General features: G+C 50.4%; 1 protein-coding gene across 3 annotated transcripts in view; it reads right to left on the minus strand.

Annotated features, from left to right (window-relative positions):
• The window catches only part of SIL1 (SIL1 nucleotide exchange factor), a 109,051-nt gene extending 96,252 nt beyond the window's left edge, over positions 1 to 12,799 (minus strand). Inside the window, exons 1-2 of one of the 3 annotated variants that reach the window (XM_057378693.1) lie at positions 12,748 to 12,799; positions 8,524 to 8,688 (exon numbers count right to left, since the gene is read on the minus strand). The gene's annotated coding sequence lies outside the window, so the exon portion shown is untranslated. Of the gene's footprint in view, positions 1 to 8,523; positions 8,689 to 9,249; positions 9,835 to 12,747 lie in introns of those variants that run through there. The other 2 variants (XM_057378692.1, XM_057378694.1) reach the window with 2 other exon arrangements.
• Between the last annotated feature and the right edge of the window lie 8,829 nt (positions 12,800 to 21,628).

The following is a 21,628-nucleotide window of genomic DNA, read 5'->3' on the forward strand; positions in this document are numbered from 1 at the left end:
GTGCCCTGGCTGCCCCGGCACCGTGCTCCAGGTGTGCCCCAGCACTGTGCTCCAGGTGTGCCCCAGCACCATGCTCCAGGTGTGCCCCAATGCTGTGCTCCAGGTGTGCCCCAGCACCATGCTCCAGGTGTGTCCTGGCTGCCCCGGCACTGTGCTCTAGGTGTGCTCTGGCACATGCTGCCTTCCAGGCTCGTTCATCCCAGGGCAAGGAGCAGGGAGCCAGCCCGGGCACCTGGCGTGCCCAAGGGCATTGGAACGGGCGCTGGAGGAGCCAGGCCACGCCCAAGGCACCATCCACAGCTCCAGGATGATCTCCCAGGAACACATTCCCAGCTAACATAACTCTCTGTCTAATCAGGCACTCAGCCCTGTTTCAGGGGAGATTTACGGAGAGGCGTTTTTTCTCTTGGAAGCAATAATAGATGGACAGCAGGAAAGGGAAGAAATTAATGAACAAGTAATCATTCCCAAAGTTGCAAATAGGAGCAATTCCTCACTCTGAGACAACTCTGGAAAACAAGATTAAAATGCTTAGGGGACATATTCTCAAAACTGCAGGTAATAGAATAGATAAAATGTATTTACACCATTTCACAGGGGACATGTACTCTTTATCCTGCTGAGGAATGTAATATTCTGCTCCTCATTGCAGAGCTAAAAGGGTGTCCTAAAAAAAGCAACCTAACAAAGCATTTTTAATGGCAACTGGGTCTGGTTCCAGAACACAGGCTCTTCTCTGCCCTGCCGCCAACACACCACGGGAACCACAACCGGCACCTGCAGACACACCCAGCACACAAACATCATTAATAATCCATGCCCACAGCACAATTATCAGCCAGCAAAAGGGAGGCTGGGATGGCAGGTGGTTAAAGCACTGTTCCCTGAGCTGATGTTTCCTAAGAGGAGGAGGCAGGCCTGCCTTCCTCTACTTCCCAGTGCCCGCAGAGCCATGGCTGCCAGCGAACAGACTGCACCTCAAGTAGCCGCCAGCAGAAACAATTTGTCATGTGTCAGATCAAATAAACTCTTATGAGGCCAYTGTGCTCCCTGAAGCAGACGGCTGCCAAACTCCAAAGGAGGAATGAAAGAAAGCGAGCCGGCCGGAGTGAGCCCCGAGTGCTCGTGGTGCACAGCACGCTGCCCATGGTGAGACATCAGCACAGGCCCCGTGCAGCTCCCCCACACCAGCAGCACCCGTTACCAACAAGGATTTGGTTTCAATGAGCACTCCAGGTTGAGGCGCTGCATAGCCCAGAAAGTCCCATTCTTCATCCAGTGGCACAGCAGCTCCTCATCCCACAGAGGCCTGAGGAAGGTTAATATCTGTCAAGTGTCTGCAATGAGCTGCGATGGATTGTCACTTGTGTGAGCAAGCGCTCYTCCCCTCCTAGCCAGCACACGCTCTCTAGTTACAAGAATTCCCTCGAAACTGAATTACAGAATTACTCGTTTTTCTTTTTAAATAGTGCTAGAGCTGTTTTTTCACACAGAATCACACAGAATTAACCATGCTGGATGAGACCTGCAAGATCATCAAGTCCAGCCTATGACCCAACACCTTCCCATCAACTAAACCACASCACAGCATGCCACACCCAGGCTGTTTTTAAACACATCCAGGGAAGGTGACACTGCCGCCTCCCTGGGCAGACAACTCCAGTGTGAGATCACCCTTTCAGGAAAGAATTTTTTTCTCACATCTAACCTAAACTTCCCTTGGTGAAGGGAAGCTTTTYGTTAATTCCCAAGCACCACTGCAGTTTCCCATGCTCTGGGCTTGTGCCCTTCCAGACCTTTTGTGGAGGCCTCTCTCAGGTCCCATTTTCTGCACAGTCCTGCAGGAACCACTAAAGCCCAGGGCCCTGGYGTGTCCTTCTGTGATCCTGCTGGGYACAACAAACCCCTTTGACTGCTCTGGGCACATCTGYGGGAATAAATTATGCCAGCAGTACTGTGAGGATCCCAAATCACTCACCTGCTCCTGCAAAGACCAGGCTCAAGCGCTCCCTGGTCTGCAAGAGGGCACATCCCCCAGCCCAGGGCTCCAGATGTTCCAGGGCTCCAGATGTTCCAGGGCTCCAGCTGGGAGCAGCCACCTGAGCCATGCCATAGCCAGAAAAGCTTCCATAAAAGATGGATAATGGCCCTGTGAAAATGAGTCTGCAAGAGGCCTGAGGCTCCTGACTGGAAGGAGTTAGTTTAATGCAAAGCAAGAGCAGCCATAGAGAGAAACAGATGCAAAGGAAGGACAAAAGAAGCTGGAGATGTTGCTTCAAGTTGCACCAAAAAGCAACTGCCTGCCCCAAACACCARCAACAGAACCTTGACACTTCCTAGCAACAAAAAGAAGTGAGAAAAATGGGAAATCTGGCAGCCTAAAGCAAGGAACAAGAGAAGAACAAGGAATCAGGCACAGGGCATTCCCCTGGCATTAGCAGGGCCAGTACAAACTTCAGCTGTGTGGGGTTTTTCCAGTTTATTTAAAGAGCATCTGCTGCCTGATGACRAGCTATATTTAGACACCCTTTTATCCGTACCAGGACTCCTCTCCAGCCACAGGGACTGGCATGGAGCACAGGACCCCATCCTGCCAGCCTTGGCCAGGATTAGTGCTCCCAGGAGCCTCTCACCCGGCTCAGAACACAGCACTCAGCCAGCCCAGGCACCGGGAGAGCTGTAAAGGACTCACGGCRCTGCTTCCAGCAAGGAGCAAAACACCGGCTGTTCCTGGAACGCGGCAAGTGTTACACCGAGATCCCGGCGAGGAGGAGGGGGTTACAGACACAAGTCTGTCATTTACAGTGATGCTTCTCAGGCACTTACAGCTGCACTGACATCAGGAGTCAGGTTCCCACAGATTCCTAGGCTTCACATACTCCAATTACCAGCCAACAGCTCTCTGGACTGTGACCCAGCCAGGCTCAGCAGCAGAGAGCAGTGCCAGCTCCAGGCACAGCCCCTGCTCCCAGCCTTTGAAGGCAGGTTAARCCTGCAAAGCTTTAGGCATCAACCCAGAACATGGCTTGAACTCACATCTCAGAATGGAGACTCTTCCTCTGAAAAATTCATGCTTTTTTCAKCTCTCTGGCTTTGAGAGATTCCAGAGAGAATCAAAGGGCTGGACTGCTGTGTGAACCACTCCAAGTTCCTCAGCAAATTCTAGTTCTGTTCCTAAAAAACAGCAAATTCTCCAGACTTYGGAGAGAACCAAATCCACCTCAGCCATCCCATCTCACTCTGCTCCTCAAATCTGAACAAAAGAGCCCATTTACAGCATCCCTGATGAATTTCTTTATCCCAAGAACACGTGTCCAAGTGCCATGCTGTGAGTGTTGGGATGATTCCCAGAAGGCTMCTGCTGACGTGGAACACACTCCCCAAGTTTCTCCACATACACCGTGTACTTGATCACCCCACACTCACTGGAGAAAAGGAACAAAATGCACTCCAGGGCCACTTGCTGATTCCTGAGTACAACAATGCTGCGTGCAGCAGCACCRTTTTTCCCTCCCTTTCCAAGGCTGGCACATGCCATGTCCAGTTCCCACACACAGGAACCTCACACCCAGCCCTTCGGTTCTGTCACCCTGAGGAGGACCCATCTGGAGGAGCCATCACATACTAGATAACAACACAGTATTCCAAACTAAGTTCAGAACTTGCAGAAGCACTTAGATCATCCACAGCTCCTTCTGGAAATTTTCCACAGTGTAACAGTTTATTTTGTGGGCAGGAAGAGAGCAAGACAATTAATTAAAGCCAAGTAAGAAGAAAAAACTCCTCCTAAAGTGAGTTAACTACACTAAAGCAGCAGTTGTGAGCAGGCCAAGTCCATTTTAAGGGCTATACATTCTCACTTCCCCAATCTTGAAAAGGAAAATGCAGAGACTTTGTTCTGTATGCATATTGTCCACCATTTATTGTTGTCTGTCTATTGATGCTTACTTGAAAAACAAAATTTAATTAAACCCCACATCACCTGCCACATACTGCATCGCCTGCCTTTGAAATATGCCTGCATTAGTGGATCATTACAGTAAATGAAATACAGCTTCATATAGGATTTTTCAAATAATGTCCTAAAACTGTTACAAATTAAATAATACTCTTGCAGAGAGAAATTAAGAGACACAATGTTTTTAGCAAGGACAAAGAGATGTTTACAGATGAAGTCTGGAATGAGACGTGAAGGCAGTGAGGCACCACAGAGCTCTCTTCCAGACCTTGTTGGGAGGGTCTTCTGTRTACCAGAAACTAGGCAAGAAAAGAGTGTGCCAGGGCCAGGCACGTGGAAAGGGCATTGTCTCCAGCCCTCCAAGGATGCCAGCAAGAGCAGACAGGGTTTTGGGGTGTGCTAGCACACATAAACAAAGTTGTTTCTCCACAGACAAGAGCTCAGTGCAGCCACAACGCTCCACATCCTTTGGAAACCCAGCCAGAGCAGCACCAGTCATGGGAAGYGAAGCCTTGTAACCACTCAAAACAGTGAAAGCCTGGACACTCAGTGGCCAAGGAAAGGGATGCAGGAAGGTGCTGTTGCAGCAAGATGAGAAACATATACCCAGGGAGGAGAAAAGCAACGGGAGCTTTGTTATCTCAGGGTAAGTAAAAGCACAAGTGGGTCAGTGAGTCAGTGTTGGGTACAGTGGCACTGCCTGGTGTGGAACACAGCAAAGCAGCGAGTTCAAAGCAAGTGAATATTGCATGAGCCTCACAGCTCTGACTTCAAGAGATCTTTTCCTTAATAGCACCTGGGGTGATGCCAAGTGTTCTTTGACGATTTATTTACTCCAAGAAATCATTTTCCCTAAATATGYGGAGCCCATTACCGCATCCTTCTTCACATGAGCCTGGAAAAGGCTGTGCCCTGCAGCTCCTGTGGCCTCCTCTCTATGGTGATGCACCAACACACACACACTGACTCCAGAAAGAAGGCAAACCTCCCCAGAGGAAAGGCTGAACCTTCCCAAGGGAAAGGCTGTGAACCTCCCCAGAGGAAAGGCTGAACCTGCCCAGAGGAAAGGCTGAATCTGCCCAGAGGAAAGGCTGAACCTGCCCAGAGGAAAGGCTGAATCTGCCCAGAGGAAAGGCTGAACCTCCCCCAGAGGCAAGGCTGAAGGTGGCAGAGCCCTCCTCAGCACAAGCCCTGGGACAAAGTGTGCTGCAGGTGTTGGCAGGCAGGGCTTTCCAGAGAAGCAGAACATGTCAGCCTACAGGCAGGCTGAAAATGAAGAAAACCTTGCAATGGCACCTCTGAATCAATTTYAGAAGAAAGCAATAGAAGATTCCCAGCTGCTGCCCTTGCCAGGGACCAGCAACTGAGAGACAAGTTCCTGCAGTTCTCATCAGCCTGTGAATGTATTATTTAGAGGAAAAAGGTTCAGCATAGAATCATCGAAAGCTGTCAACYTGCAGCCTACACTGAGCTTCCTCTGTGGAAAGGCTCCTGCTCTGTGAATCAGGGAGTCCTCACCAGTGCACGGTCACAGGACTAAAATGAGCAGCTGTGGCAAGAGGGGATCCATTACACTTTGCCTTATCAGTCTTACAGCAACAATGAGCACTGGTACCCCAAGGCACTAAAAGCACACAACAACAGGCAAAAACCACAGGAATAAAAAAATGCAGCCCAGGATCCTTCCTAAAGAGAAAATATGGTGGTAAAGGGGCATTGGGAGTGATATAACATAGCTGGCACATGGAGCAGCTGGGGAAGGAGACTCACAAGGCTCTGTGGGGCCAGACTGCCGAGGGCAATGCAAGCACAGCACTCATGCACCAGCCCAGTGCTCACCTCACCCCCACATCAAATACTCCATCAGGATCAAGGACTCCGACTCACAGCCACTCACCTGCACACCCCCAAACGCTCTCCCATCAGGACATTATGCCTTTGTGCTTCCCAGGCTCTGGCAAAGCCTACCCTGATACTTAWGAGCAGCACCACCAACTTGCATAAAGGATGGGCATCGCTGGGGCTCCTTCCCGAGGTGGGAGCAATCCATGAGTGCCACAATCCTCAGGCAGTGGGAGCGTGCCAAAGCYAGGGCACAAAGGGGTTAAAAATGAGCAGGCTTCACACTCCCAGGTATTCCAGGAAACATGCTCATCCTCAGCTCCCAGCACTCCTCTCCTCTTCCAAACACAGCAARAATGAGGTCTGAACATTTAAACCAGACCAGGCTGCTGCTTCCAGCTTACTGGAGTAAACAAAGGGAGTGGGGTGTCCCACAGGGAGGAGTGGGGTGCAGCACAGACACCTTTGGAAGTGCCCTGCGCTGCAGCTCAAGGTTAAACACCTCCTTTTGCACTCATTTCTGAATCTGCCTCTCTCTAAAGCTGCACCAGGTAATTAGAATCATTATAACTATTATTAGACCATAATATTATTATAGCATTTTTGCTACACTTGACATCTGTTGGCTGATAGATTTAACTGGTACATAAGAAATAACTGTGCAGAGATTTCTTGCAAATGAGTACCAACACAGAAGACRTTAAAGCATTCTGCATTAAAGAAGTTGATTTTATGGAAGTATGCTTGAAATAAAAATTCTAAAATTAAGTTAAACCTTTAAAATCTCTCGTTAAAGGAATTACTTGGGTTTAAAGTAGGCATCCATTAAAAAAATCCTGACTTTTATTTAGATGTTTAAAGGCATATACGTAGCTTGGTATCTCCTTCAGATCAACATATGAATCTTCTTCCCATCTACTCCAGAGATTTCTAAATCATCCTTCCATCTTTCTTTCCCTCTCTGCAGCAGGCACTTGAATTATTTGGGSAGAGTCTGACTGCACAGGGAACCAGTATAATCAGGGCTCTTACAACCTGCTGTCTGCAAATCCTATAGAATTATCTGCAAACACACATCTAGAATAAAATACAGCTTCTTGCAGGCAATGAAGCCCAAAGGGCTTTGCAAACTAGACTYGGGATGCAATTTATCCACCACTGAGATTCGGCTGTAATCCAGRGTGGAACACAACTTTTCTATCCATATTTAACTACAGCACACAGTTCCCTGGAGAAAAGTAAGGAAGAATCCACAGAAGCCACAGGAATGTGTTAGGGAGACTGAATTTTCCCCCTGGAACTGAAATTTGGTCAGGGCACCCACYGAGTTGGACTAAGTGATGCCTGTAGGTGCCTTCCAGCTCAGAATATKCCCAGATTTTACKACTCTACCATCAGCCATGGACCAATACAGGAGAACAAAGAGAGCACGGTGCCTCCATCCTGTTGATGGTGTCCCTGAAGCACAACTGGAGTGAACAGCTGGGTACCTCAAGTTACTRCCCTGGAGAGAAAGAAGAGATGAACACCACAGAGGAATCCTGTGTTGTTCTTAAATTTATGGGGCCCAAATTTCACCCCACAGTTACAGCAATGYGCAAAGAAAGATGGAACAGCAGCTGGAAGAGCACTTCAGAAAAGGACGGTGTTGAGTTTGCTTGGCCTGATTTTTGGTAGCAGGGGCCACAGACGTGGCTTCTGTGAGAAGCTGCCAGAAGCTTCCACCATGTCCAGCAGAGTCAATCTCTGATGGCTCTGAAGATGGACATGTTACTGGCCAGGGTTGGGCCAATTAAAGATGTTGGTTACGACTCTGTGAAAACATATTCAAGAAGAAAACCAAAACAAAGGAGACACCATTTTTTCTAGCCAGAGATGGGGAAGAGGTGAGAACATGAGAGGGAAACAAYATGGAAACACCAAGGGCAGTGGAGAAGGAGGGGCAGATGTGCTCCAGGCACTGGAGCTGAGATTTCTCTGCAGCCTCTAGTGATGACCATGGCGAGGCAGCTGTGCCCCTGCCTCGGGGGCAGGGGGGGTGGTTCACGAGGGATAAAGAGATCCACCTGTAACCCATGGGGGAGGTGCCCACGCTGAAGGAGGTGGATGTCTGGAGGAGGCTGTGATGCTGTGGGAGTCCCAGTGGAGAGAGGGGGCTCTGCTCCCAGACTGGAGCAGCCTGTCCTTTAAGGACTGACCCTATGGACGAGGGATCCCACAGTGCACCAGTTTGGGGAGGACTGCTGACCATGAGATGGATCCACGCCAGAGAGGTTCACAGAGAGCTSTCTCCCATGGGAGGGACCTCATGGTGCAGCAGGGGAAGGACTCCTCTCCCAGAGCAGTGGAAGAAGATCTTGGTGACAAACTGACCAAAAACCCCATGCCCTGCTCCCTGCGCTGTCAGTGGGAAGGAGGGGTTGGGGGTAAAGAAGTTGTCTTTAAGGACTTATTTTACTTCTCATTATCCTCCTCTGACTTTGTTGGTAATAAATTCACTTTCTGTTCCTAAGCTGAGCCTGTTTTGCCCTTGGATGTTTTCTCCCAATCCTTATCTACACTCATAACCCTTTTGTTACTTTTTATTTTCCTCCTCTGCCCAGCAATGCCAGGAGAGAGCGAGTGAGCGGCTGCTGTTGGTGTCTGGCGTTTGGCCAGYGTCAAACCACGACAAGGACCAGTTCTTAAAATTGGTACAGCTGAACCCAGCATGAAGTACTCACAGAACTCAGGGTGGTAGAGCTGGTCCTATTTAGGCACTTGATGTTTGCTCCAGTGAAATCTGTTTCAGCTCAAGYAACTCCTCTTCCTGAAATGATGTTGGCACTGAGGTGATGACAGAGCCCTGGTGCAATGAGGTATCCTGCAACCACTCCCACGGTGACACACTATTTAGGGATAAAAATGAGTGTCATTAATTTCTCCAGAGCTAGTAATTTTATTTTTTCCAGAGAAAAGCAACCACAAAAGGAACTTGGAATTGCTCAAGTAGAAAAATGTATTTTTGCTACCTCAGTCACATACAAACAAGCCCAACTCTCACTGGGGAGAGACCAATGGAGACACAAAGGGGAGCAGGACATGCTGGATACARCTTCCCCCATGCACACCCCACTGAGGCTTAGGGAGCTCAGAGTGGAAAGCAAGGGCTGAGGCTTGCCTCAGAGCCATGCCAGTCCCAGCAAGTGCTGCCAAGARGCCCCAGGTAAATGAAGTTCATGAAAGCTCTTAAAAATCACCTAAGCCTTCAGAAAGAGAACACAAATCCCCCACTACAGAGCCTGGCCCATCACACCTCTGACCAGCACAAAACAGGCTTTTCACTCTATCCATCTGATGCTTTCAAAAGCCACAGGAGCTGGGGCTGGGCGAGCTCACCTTAATGAGGCCCAGTGCTCATTACTAATGAAGAAAAAAAAGACCAACTAAAGCAACTCAACCCCACATACTTGAGGAGTAGCTATCAGCAATTCCCTGTCACCACAGGAGCAATCCTTGTGTATGGGCCCTGGGAGCTCAGCCCAGGTCTGCTTCTGTTCATCCTTTCCATTAATGGCCTGAACAACGAAAGAGAAAAGCACTTTTGTAAAACCTGAAAGGATGCCCAGGAGTTAAGAGCTGGAAGCACTCTGGAGGTCATGATCGGAATTGATAAACTGAAGAAAAGTTCCCAAAACACCCACAAATCAATAGAAAGAAAAGCAATGAGAACAATGCAAAGAACCACACTTGGAAACAGCACAGAGATCAAGCGCACAAACAGAGTCCAGGGGAAAGCTCTCCAGACAGAGGAAACACTGAGGAAAACCGRGGGCCAGACAAAAATGCCAGTGCTGTGACACCACTGCTTCAGAGAGCTAAACATCACTCTGTGATCTAGGAACATAAAATACCCAATTCTGGGCTCTGTGCTGAGTATCACCTCTGAGTCACACACAAACCAGAGGGTCTGGGCAACCAGCAGAGCAGTCAGCAGAGTTGAACATGCTGCCCCATACCAGYTGTGGAGGGGTTTCTCCAGCCCTGCTCCCTCCAGGGCTGGCACCACCTCTCAAGAGTTTAACAGGGCTTACTTAAAAGGACAGCCAACCATGGGGGTCCCMATTCTATGAAGGGAAGGGACAAACTGGCTGCTCACTCTGCTGCAAGGGTAGTTAGATGAGCTGTCARGCTCTCTGAGAGTGGGATTCCATCAAGGCCCAGTGGGAATTGGCCCCTGTCCAGATCTGCTCTACCATCCACCACTGTCCAGCCTGGTGCCAAATATCTCTCACCTGGCTCAGGACAGGGCCATGGACAAGGAGGTTGTTCCAGCCCACTATTTCATTTTCTTATCCTCCATCTGGCTACTCCTACAGCAGTGACAGAGCCAAATGAACAGCCTTCTCTTCCCCAAAATACAACAGARCTCCTCATCCTGCTGAGGGGCACCCACACACAGCGCACACCGAGCACACTGTAACCATTTCCATTCACGCCTTCCTTGTCTTTCACAAACTAAGCTCTCCAAGCTTCCTTTGCCACCTCACTGCTGCAGTGGAGAATCCAGCATGGAATGGACACTGCCTGGGGAAGGGCATGGCTTCCCAGCTTCCCTCCTCCCATCTCACCCCACACAGCCCCACYGACCTCTGGACTGCCCTCCCTACCCAATTTGAGGGGGACAGCTGTTGAAAGCTGTTGAAAGCACAAAGTGCTTCAAAGCAGGTGACAAGCAGCTGATGCCACCAGTACACAGCTGCACCAAACCCAACCAGCAGCTCCAGTGAAATCCAGCAAAGGGGCAAGAGCTACAAATCTCATGCAAAAGCAGGGCTTAACTCTCAGGAACACTCTAGATTCCCAGAGTCTCAGAGGGATTTGGGGTTTTGCTGAGCTGCCTCATGAACCGCAGCCAGAATGGATTTGACAAAGCCTTTGTGAGCAGGTGCTGCTTCCCAGAGATCCCCAGTGTTGTGTCACTTCTCACTTCAGGTGCTAAGAATATCTGCGTGTTCATAGAAAATAGCAACCAGCTATTGAGAACTTATCAACAAAGCACTCGACAAATCTTAATTAAAGCTGATTCACCTCCCTCACAAGCCCAAGTTGAGCGTTATTTCTCAGAGGAGAACACTGAGTGTTTAAGAACTGAGGTGGGTTATAAAAGCCACGGAGGGAGTCAATAGCAGAGAGGATTAGCACATAGAAAGGCTGACTATTATCCCTAAATTTATCACAATAATCCACTGCCTTGCAAACTCTCAAGGTATGGCTGCCGTGCTTTCAACCCCACCTGCCCAACCCAAGCAGGAGCAGACAGAGAGGTTTGGGGCTGCTGGAGACTTTTCCAGGTGTTTTATTGCTCAKGCTAAAGAAGTTCTCCACTGTAAACAGGGAGGAGGTGGTGGCAGTAGCACCAGCACTGCTCTGGTGCTGCTTCAGGACACGGACAGCACTGTGGTCTCAGGGGCTGTTCTGTCAACTCATCTGGAATTGTTTCCAGCTGTTTTCTTTCAAATGATCATATCTGCATCCCTTCAAATCTGGTAAATACATGGTCACACAGAGAGCAGCCTCCAGGAACTAGCAGCACTCCTCTCACCTCTGTTACCTGGACTCCTACACTGAAGTTTCTGGGACAATATTTGGGATACTTCTACCCTAGAAACGCTCTAGAGGCTGCTGAAAAAAACCAAGTGGACCAGTCTGGGTCATTTTAAGGCAGSGTTGGGGGAAAGAGAACAGAGAAAAATATAAATCCATCCCTTAACAATACTACTCCCAGAGAACAAATGAATTCAAAAGATCACAGGGAGCAGGAACACTGCRGCAGCTCGTTCGGTAAATGACAGGGTGTGTCATCGTCTTCTAACGTCCTCTGGAGACTTATCTGCACTTAAAAGGCTCCTGCCGAGGTTGTGCACAGAGCAGCCTCTTCCACAGACAGCTCCACCACAGAAATGCCTCTGCAGATTATCCTCCTTTGGCAGGCAAACTGAGCAATACCAGCGCAGTCAGCTCTGCCTCTGCGCCACACTTGGACTGGGTTAGTTCCAGCAGAAAAACACTGCAGAATAAACAACTTGGCCCTAAGAAATTGTGTCTACAGAACATGTTGGTTTAAACCGAGACCCTCATGAAGGCAGGCAGTGCCAGTGCTCTGTCAAAGATCACTCCTAATACTCCTAACACAAGTGTTAATCAACCGCTGAACTCAAACATTTTAWGGCACCTTTCCAAATAGTGTTCACATACAAAATCTCATTTGCTCAGCATTCTTTCCTGGCCTTGGGACGTGTCATTTTAGCAGTTCTCCAGCCAGAGAGCCATATGCAGGCTTGTACCAAAATAATTAAGAGTTTTAAAATTCAGACCCTGTGTCATGAAGCGCACATCCTTAAGAAAATTCCATTTTAATATCCCAGAGTTACTCCATTGGYCCCAGCACGTTTTTATTCCACATCTGCCTCGGCAGCCAGGAAGCCAGARGCCACCCAGCCTGGACTCATGCTCCAAGCAGAATGCAAACTATGCCCGTTGGCGGAAACTTATGTGTAAATATTTGTGTTTAAAACCCCTCAGTGTAAGGGATCCCTGTCCTGCCCCCACTGTGTGCCTTAAGTGCCCGTCACAAGGCCCGCGCTTTCGGTCACTGCTACAACACTCCAGCCCCAGCAGCTGCCTGTCCTGCCAGCCCTGCCCGAGCCCCCGGAGTCGGAGAGGCGGCAGCCCTCACGGCCCGGGCACGGCCGCTCTGAGGCGAAGCGGGGCTGGGCAGCTCCCACCCCGGCAAGGCCTCACCGCCGGCTCCGCTCGAACGAGGGCAGCGCAGGGGAGGTGGTAACCCGTGCCCGTGGGGCCAGGAGCAGGGCTCGGTCCTGCACCCCGGTCCCCGACCCAGAGTCCCGGCCCGACCGTCACCAGGCCCCACAAGAGCTCCCTGCCCCGACCCCCCCACCACTCACCGCTCTACACTGCGCACGCTCCGCCCGGCCCCGGCCGCACCGCCCCTGGCCCCGCCCCCGAGCCCGCTCCACCCAATCAGCACCGTCCTTGGCCCCGCTCCTGCCCTCGGCCCCGCCCTTAACCCCGCCCCACCCAATCAGCACCGTCCTTGGCCCTGCTCCTGCCCTTAGCCCCGCCCTTAACCCCGCTCCACCCAATCAGCACCGTCCTTGGCCCTGCTCCTGCCCCCGGCCCCGCCCTTAACCCCGCCCCACCCAATCAACACCGTCTGTGCCTCAGAACCATCACCACCGCCCTTGGCCCCGCCTCCTCTATGGTCCGGCCAGCGTGAGTCGGACTGAGCCGTGTCCGTGTCCCGAGCCCTGTCTGGGCAGGGTGAGTCGGACTGAGCCGTGTCCGTGTCCCGTGTCCCGGGCCGCGCTAAGCGCGCAGGAGCTTCACTGGCTGTGGGAGCGGCAGCTGCCCCTTTTGGAGGATCTGTCCCTCAGGAAGGGACTGGCGGGACTGGCTGGCTGGGGTGCCTCTCTGCATCGTGTCAGGGGGGACATCAGCAGGAATTTCTCCATGGAAAGGGCGGTCAGGCCTTGGCAGGGGCTGCCCAGGGAGGTTTGGAATGTCCATCCCTAAAGGTGTCCAAGAAACGCCTGGAGGTGGCACTCAGTGCTCTGGGCTGGAGACAAGATGGGGAATTGGGCATAGCTYGGACTCGAGGGCCATGGAAGTCTCTTCCAACCGAAACTTATCTGGGATTCYGTGTTTGGGAAAAAGTGTGAGAAAAGCAATTTGTCTCAGTAGCACCAGCTGCCGTTCGGGGTGGCTGGGGTGGACACGGAGCAGCGGGGATCGATGGGCTCCGTYAGGAAAACGGGAGGGCACGGGCAGCCCGGAGCCCCTGGCATCGGGAGTGGCCAGGGAGGGGGGTCCGGGGGCTTCAGCTGCTTGTGCCATGGAGTCCTGAGCTACCCCAGCCCTGGTGCTGGGGACAGGAGGGACATTCGGGATGGGTGCTGGGGGTCAGGAGGGAATATTCACAAGGAGATGTTGGCCTTACACATCACATTGTCCCTGCCGCAGGCTACTTCACCACCCCGTTAATTTTTCACAGGTTTTGAGGAAGGTAGTGAGGTTTCAGGTAAATACAAGGGTGTAAATTCACAGCCTTGGCACCCCGGGCTCACACTGAAATGAGGTGAGAAAGTCAGAGAWGTCACAGGGAATGCCAGGTTGCCACAGGTGTGAGCCCACTGGCCCTTCACAATGTTCACTCAAAAAGCTAAGCTGATAAAAATCATGCCAAAGCATTTCCACCCCTCTCCCGACTGTGACTGAGTGATGGCATTGYAGAAAGATGGAAAATCCACAGCCACGAGCTCTGCAGCCCTCCCTGGCAAATGTGGRCTGTGACTGAGAAACAGGCCATGGGATCCACCCTACAGAAGCGAAAACCACCCTGCCAGCCCCAAAGTTAAACCTGCAATGCTTAATTATCCAGTGAAAGATGCACGCTGACAGCAGGGGTACTTAGGCCACTGTTCCTGCAGCTCTGCTCACTGCTGGCACCCACAGAGATCCTGGAGGCAGGAGTTTGACTGTAAGCAAATCTCAGCTCTCCTTGCCAGTAATTGAATATTTTCAGTCTTTCCAGGTTGGTAAACATCTCAGAAACATAATCTGTTATCAAATCCCTCAAAGCCCATCAGGAATGCACCACAGCTTTATTGATGTTTACAATTTTTGTTGGGGTTTATGGGTTTTCAGGCAGCTACATGTTTGCTGGCTGGGTGTAACTCCTGGCCTTTGGATGGGTGAAAGTGCTGTCATTTTCCAGCCTCTTCCTTCTCCTGTTTTTGTGTTCTGGGTGCTCTCTGCTCCTGGAGTAGCATTGCCACAGCTCAGTACACGGCACTRTCCCTGCCCAGACCCTGCTGTTGCCTCTCCAGCAGGGCAGGTGAGCTGGATCCAGCTCCTCCCCTTCCTCCTGCCGGGTGGAACAGCACTAAGGGAATGATCCCGCAGCTCCTGAAGTGGGGTGATACCCCTCTTGGTGGCACATCAACAAAACCCCTCCACACGCCAAGCCCAAGGCTGGCAGCTGAGCAGGACTGGCCTCTGCTAACAGCCCAGAAGTCAAATGTCAGCTGGGGCATGGGGAAGAGGATTTTCTCCCTGGCTGTCTCAGGGTGTTGGCACACCAGGCAGTTTGGGAACCTCACTGAGATGCTCAGTCCATCCAGAGAGAAGCACTGCTTCATCGCTGGGCAATCCCAGCCTAATCCCACATCTGAAACCACTCCCACATCAAAGAAATAAGAAAACACTCTGTGTGTATTACCTTCTGCATCCTGAGTTCCTCTGTTTCATCTGATGGGGTGGAGGGCTTTTTCCAAAGGTATTGGAGAAGATGGGTRTGAGAGTCATTTGGGACTGGAGTAATTTTTCATCAGTACACTTAAAGACAATCACAGCACTAGGAGGGAGGCCTAATTGTGGAGTTGTGTAATTAGTTTTTATGTCACTGCAATTATTCTGTTGGCTACATATAAAGAACATGGGAAAATGCAGCACTTAATTTTAAATCAAGACTTGATTCTCTTTTAGTAGGTAATTGATGTTGATCACATCACTTAGCAGTGACTATAAAATGTGCTATTTAGATTGTAAAAGGATGGAGAAAAGGACTAAGAGATAGGTAATTGATGGATCACAGGCAGCATTGGTGGGCGGCAGCAGAAATCCTTCAGCTGCCTCTGTTTGCAGCTGCTGCTGGGCTTTGTTAGCGCCCAGGGTGTTAATGAGCATAGAGTCTGTATCCCGGCCCCACAGCATCGCTCTGTCCTGGACCACAGCAGCAGTGGGGGAACTACACTTCATGGAATTGATGCCTCRTGATTGAACCCCTTCCTTTAAGGATGAGCTTTGCTCAAGGTGGCTCAGCCCCCGGTGCAGAGTGGCATTTGGGGATGGTGTCCCTGGGCAGAGCATTCTGCCCGGGTGTGCCAGGCTCTGCCCCATCCCCACTCCCAGGCAGSGACCAGCAGGCACCACTTGCAGCTCCCACGGGCTGCCACGCTCCATGAATTCCCAAATTACAGCCACTGCAATTCCTTCAGTCTTATCAACAGCACTGGGCTGTCCAAAACAGGAAATCAGAGAAGCAGAGAGTGCAGGACTGGACTATTCCCAGTGCCACAGCACTGATGGCTTCTCYGTCAGCAGCTTCACAGGGTGAGCAGTGACCTGGGCTAAGGCTGCGAAAAGCTGGGCCAGTCCCATCCCCAGGGAGCAGTGACACTGCAGGGAGATCTTGGTCCCTTGGATGGGGTGGCACTGAACCTGCCCTTGCCCTGCCCAAGCCCAGGACAGCAGCTTCACACTGCACTGGAGTTCACTGCCACCATAAAGCCAATAAAACTTGCCCTTGCCCTTSCTATGAATCCTTGATTTCAAGGATTGCTGATTCCCTGCTCCTACCCAGAGCCAAGACAGTGCCATCACTGTGAGGATGGGGCTGAGGGCCACAGGGTGACTCTTGGGCCATGAGAAATTTAGATATTCTTCAGGAAAAGATGTGTGGGTTTATACCTGGGACAATTGTTCATCTGGAGCCACCTCCTCCCATCAAGGCCAGTTGGCCTCTCCAGTAGCTCAACCATGGCAACGTGTTCTGAATTTGGTCACAAAAGAAATTATCTGACTGGTGCTAGACAACACCAGACACATAATTGGACATTTAAGTTCAAAAGCACAATCAAGTCACAAGGTTCCATCTCTGTGAAGCCTCACAGTGCTGCCCCTCAACAGGTAACTCCTAGTTTTCAGTGACTTTTTTCATTTTAAAATTACCTGCAAGTAGTTTTGGTTGGGGGAAAACCCAGAGAAAAGCCATGAAATGCTGTTTAACACAGCAAGGCAGAGACATTCAGTGGGTTTGCTTGCCCTTTTTCCTCTGGAAGGATGGCAGGAGCAGTGTGAGAAGTGTCTCTCCTGGATAAGAGGCAAACTCCCCAGGCTGCAGGAGTCTCATGAGGTCGCATTTCCAGTTGGCAGGTCCAGGCTTTGCATTCCACACTCGCACCAAAATAGACAGCTTTGTGGCCAGACAAGTCACTGGATAGCRAGATCTACCAGGATTGTTGAGTCAAACACTTTTCTCCTCCAGCCTTTCCTTCCCCTTAACCTTTTTTGTCATGCTGTAGCAAAAATGAGATGGAATTTGGGCTCCAGCGGGTGTAACTGTTGAACAGCCTGGCCTGGCCTGCCTCACCACTGCCAGAGAGCTGCCCATGGCCACTTTCTGTGCTGACACAATGAAATGCATTTTTACAGCCCAAGAAGTGAGTCATGACCCAGCCTGAATTCAGAGCAGAGGGTTTGCAGCAGGGCCAAAGGGGAACCCTGGGCTTGAGATGGGATGGGATTACATCACAGCTGCAGAGTTATGTCAGTCACTTTTAAAAATGCTTTTTCTCACCCATTTTGTGTGCTGGGACATGAGGGGTATTGCAGGACCTGTTCTGCCATGTCAGCATCGGCCTCTCCAAATTGCCTGAGGATCAGATGGGTCCAATTTGCAGCTTCTTATCACCACCAGCACAAATCCTATTTCATTCACTGCCAAAAAAATCATCCAAGGGCTTTTGCCATCAGTCCCTCGGAGGCTCGGAAGTGGTAAGCGGGATGTGAGAGCCCAGGGGCCATCCCTGCYCTCGGAAGGGCTCTGCCAGCAGGGGTGAAGCGCGAGGGTTTGCRGGTAAGCTGCTGCCCATGCAGCAGTGGCCCCGCTCGGGGTCAGGATCTGGGTGAGTCACAGCCCCCGATGATTCTTGTCCCTCTGGGGCGTATCCACAGAATAGCTCTGCCCTCGTGGGAGCTTCATCTGCGGGACAGAGGGCAGGCTGTGCCTGGTGCCGAGGGGCGGCCTTGCCAGATGACTGCAGCATTTCATTTCATCGCGGGTTATTAACRACACCGTTCATCACCGCCAAGTGCTCTGCTGCACGCAGGTTCCCCCGGGCTGCCCTGCTCCTTCCCGCCTGGTACCGGCTTTGGATTAAATTAGCAAAGGCGACACGGTGATCAATTCCCAGCGCTTTCCTCTGGAGCCGGCCTCAAATGGGTTGGAAGCAGGAGGAGAATAAAGCCCACAGCAAGAGCAGAGGGATGTGGAGGGTGCAGAAGGGGTGTGAAGGGAACCTCAAGTTTTCAGTGCCACCAGCTCAKCTGTGACCAGGCAGGGATGGCAACACAGCAGTGTCCCCAGGGATCCTTTCTAGAAGCCATTACTTCAAATGATCTGGCCAAGGCCTTTTATGGGTGCCCAAGAAGGGATTTGGATGAAAAATAAAGTCACCAGCATGGGGGGCCAAGCAGGCAGCAAAGGGACTGTTCCAGACCCTGGTCACAGACATACAGCCCTGGCTATCCCTCAGCAGACTCCCCTGGCCTGGGGACAGTCAGTGCCTCCCAGGGCTGAAGGGTTCAGATCCTGGGAAAGGCAGTGGGCAGCACCCATCCCTGCCTCTGGATCTGCCTTCCCCAGAGTCACATCTCAGCTGCCACCTCCTGTTCATTGTATTTGAAGCACCTCCACATCACAGCACACATGGGTTTGGGAGCAAGAGCAGGGACACTTAATAAAACATCTTCCATAAGATGGAAACAAGGAGACCATTCATCTCAGCAGTGCCGCACCATTAAAGGAGAGGAGATGGTTATGAGCCATTATTGCCTGCAAAAACGAGTTTTCAATCATCATCCATCACCTACACCCAGCATTGGATGTTCTGAGGGTGTCCAGCAAAGCCTTTGTGGCTCCTTTCCACTATGCACAGGTGACCACACACCTGGAGATACTTACGGGGCCTCCACACCCACAGCCTGCTGCTGCTCCTGGCACCCACCAGCATCCAGGAAGAAATAAACCCTGTAAAACATCAACAAGACCAAACATGCTGCTTTAGGGTCTCAGGTCCATCTCTCTGGGATGGGATCACAGGAGGCCAGGGCTCCCTAGCTGTCCCATCTGTCCCACCAGCAGGGCAGGAGAATGGGGATGTTATGGAGCAGCAGTGCAGTAATTTAAAGCCTTTTTGCTCCTGAAGCCCTCGAGGCTGCCAGTCTCTCAGCTGAGCTGCTGCTTGCCAACACTTTTTCATTTCTTTTCTGTTTCATCTAAACTTTCCATCAGGTTCCTCATTCATCTGAGCTGCAATGATAAATATGGAAATAAAGAGGCATTTACAGCCCCTCTCCTGGGTTGATTTTGTGTATAAACAAGCTGTGCTCACAGCATCCTCCTCTCCACAGTGCTGGCTCAGGAGCAGCAGGGTCTGCCCAGGATTCAGCAGGGTGAAGGCTTTGGGGAAAATGGGTGCCAGCCACATCCCTGGGTCACTGTGGGGAGAAAACAGCAGCAAAAGGGTTGGGGCGAGCAAGGCCCACAGGGATTTCTGTAAAGGACTACAAGGGAAGGAGCAACAGGCAAAGAGCTGGAAGTGTGAAGTATGAAGAAAGACTTTAATTTGCACAGAATCTCTTAATCCATTAATCATAGGGACATTYGTGTATGAAACCCTCCTTCTCACTTAATACTATCTCAGGTTTGTCCAAGAAGGCAATAACAGTTGGCAGGGGAATGGGAGGAGCAAAGTGGGACAGGCTGAAGCCATYGGCTTGTTTCCAGGGAGAGAAGATCAGCCCTGAACAGCGTGGAGCCAGCACAGGGATGAGCAGTGATGAAAAGCACTGGGTATGGCAGCCCAGGAGTCGCAGTGGGCACTGAGAGCACTGGTTTTGTTGCCTTGACGGCCAGTTTTAATCATGAGATAGACACAGTTAAGGGGATAAAAGGGTTTTTACCTCAGTATTTTAATGGGMTCCCAGGTGCACAGCTCAACAGGGTGGAAAACACAAAAATAATGCACACCCCACATAAAACACATGCACAAGTTTTATAGACTTCACAGATTAGCATATCTATCTAGAATTCCTCAATGAGAAACTAAAAAAATGAAGTAATATCCCCCCTATTCTAAAGAATTATTCCCTTTGGGATAAGGCCAGAGCTCAGTTTACACAATATGTTCCAGAGAGAAGGCTCCAACCAAGGCTGGAGCCTCAAGTTTACGATAGTATAGGGCACACTGACCCCTTACTTTGGTCTTTCTCCCTAGCAGGACCCCCAAACTAAGCTGAAATATCAGGCTACAAGATTTACAAGCATGTAGGTTAAGGGTACAGGGGATACATAAAGGGTACAGATATGTCCAAAAGGGTATATAAAATATATAAAAGGGTATATAAAAGAAAGGCAAAAATCATCAGGCATCAGTTTCATGAAGGAGGATGCCCCAGTGCCTCTTGGCTCTCAAGGTAGCCTACAAAGACTGGACAAACCTGCCTGGGTGCCTGGAACAGAGGGTTTGGGGTTTTAACAGCAGACTCGGACATCTTCTTTTCCCCTCCACCACAGTCCCTTCCTGAGCATTCATGCTGCTACAGAGTTCCTTCCATTGCCCCCTAAGAGTGGGAGGTGTGAGGATCATCCCAGAGGCAGAGGGAGGCACTGGCAGCACAGCATAGACTGATCCATCCCTGATCCCCACCTAACACTGTGCTCAGGCTTAACCTGTCCTGCTATAATCCCATGTGCTTTCCCAGCAACACCAGCACTGCCCCTGACCAGCCACAGTCTCCTCATGTCCCATGATGGTACCGCAGACCTCAGACATTCCTGTCAGCCAGCAGGTGAACATAATATCTACAAACCCACCTGCCTTCCTGGAGCTGTTACCTGCGTTCCTCAAGGGAGAAAAATAGGAAAAATTAGTATGCAGCTTCTTCCTTGAGAAATCAATGCGATCTCTACTCACTGTGAAGTTCCCTGACTGTTAGAGATGCTGCACTGGTAAAAACTAACCCTCAGAGGAGAAAGGGTGGGGAAAAAAAGGAAAGAAAAATAAATTCCAGTGACTAGACAAGTCTAAAATGTTGCAAAGGGCTAAACTGCCAGGGCTGGGACTCGTTTGGAAGTCCCAGAGTGGAGAGGGCTGGGCAGTCCAGCTGTTTATAATCCTGCCAAGAATCAGCTGTAATTGTTAATTCTAATTAGGGCTGTTGGAAAAAATGTAATCAAGAGTTTCCATTTAAAAAAAAAAAAAAAAGACATTTCATCTAAATTAAAAATTTTGGTTTTTAAGAAAGGGGGTAAATGTTGAAAATTTTGTAACAACCCATTTCAGCATTTTCAAGATGAAAAGGGATGCATTTTTGCTGTGAAATGCATCAATTCAAATGTGTTTTATCTTACAGTCTGAAGAGCAAAAAATGGTTTTCAAATCAAAGCAAAAATGGTATTTTTAGGCATTCTCYTTTAAAAAGTCTATCTGGGGGTTTCTGTCCTAATTAAGAATGAATTTTCTTTTTTCTTAATGGAATAAACTGTTTGTAGTTAGCTCTGCTGTAGAATGCTGGGTTGGTGCTTTTCTTGCTGTGCCCACCCATCTGTCCCCAGCACCTGACCCCAGCGCTGTGCTCACACCACCCCACTCAGGGTGCCACCACTGCCTAAAATCCCTGGCATTTGAGTCAGGCTTTATAAGACTCACAGAATCAAAGCAAATTCCTTGCTGCCAAGAGACCTGCTGGGGGACTGGAAGGACACAGGTGAGTTTGGTGGGCCTTGTGCTGGTCTGAATTCCTCAGGGGAGCGGGTTGCGGTGCCCACACTTGGGGCAAGGCAGCCACAACCCCCATTGTATGTTTGACCCTTGATGCCAGGGGGTGGCCACAGATACCAGTAGTGGTTTGCATCCTGGGGAATCCTCTCCACGGGATTAGCAGATCCCATTTATCATGCTGAGAATGGTTTAGGATCTGTTA

This window comes from Malurus melanocephalus, unplaced genomic scaffold, assembly GCF_030028575.1.
Source record: "Malurus melanocephalus ecotype Western Australia unplaced genomic scaffold, MMel_1.1 scaffold_371, whole genome shotgun sequence".
NCBI lineage: Eukaryota > Metazoa > Chordata > Aves > Passeriformes > Maluridae > Malurus > Malurus melanocephalus.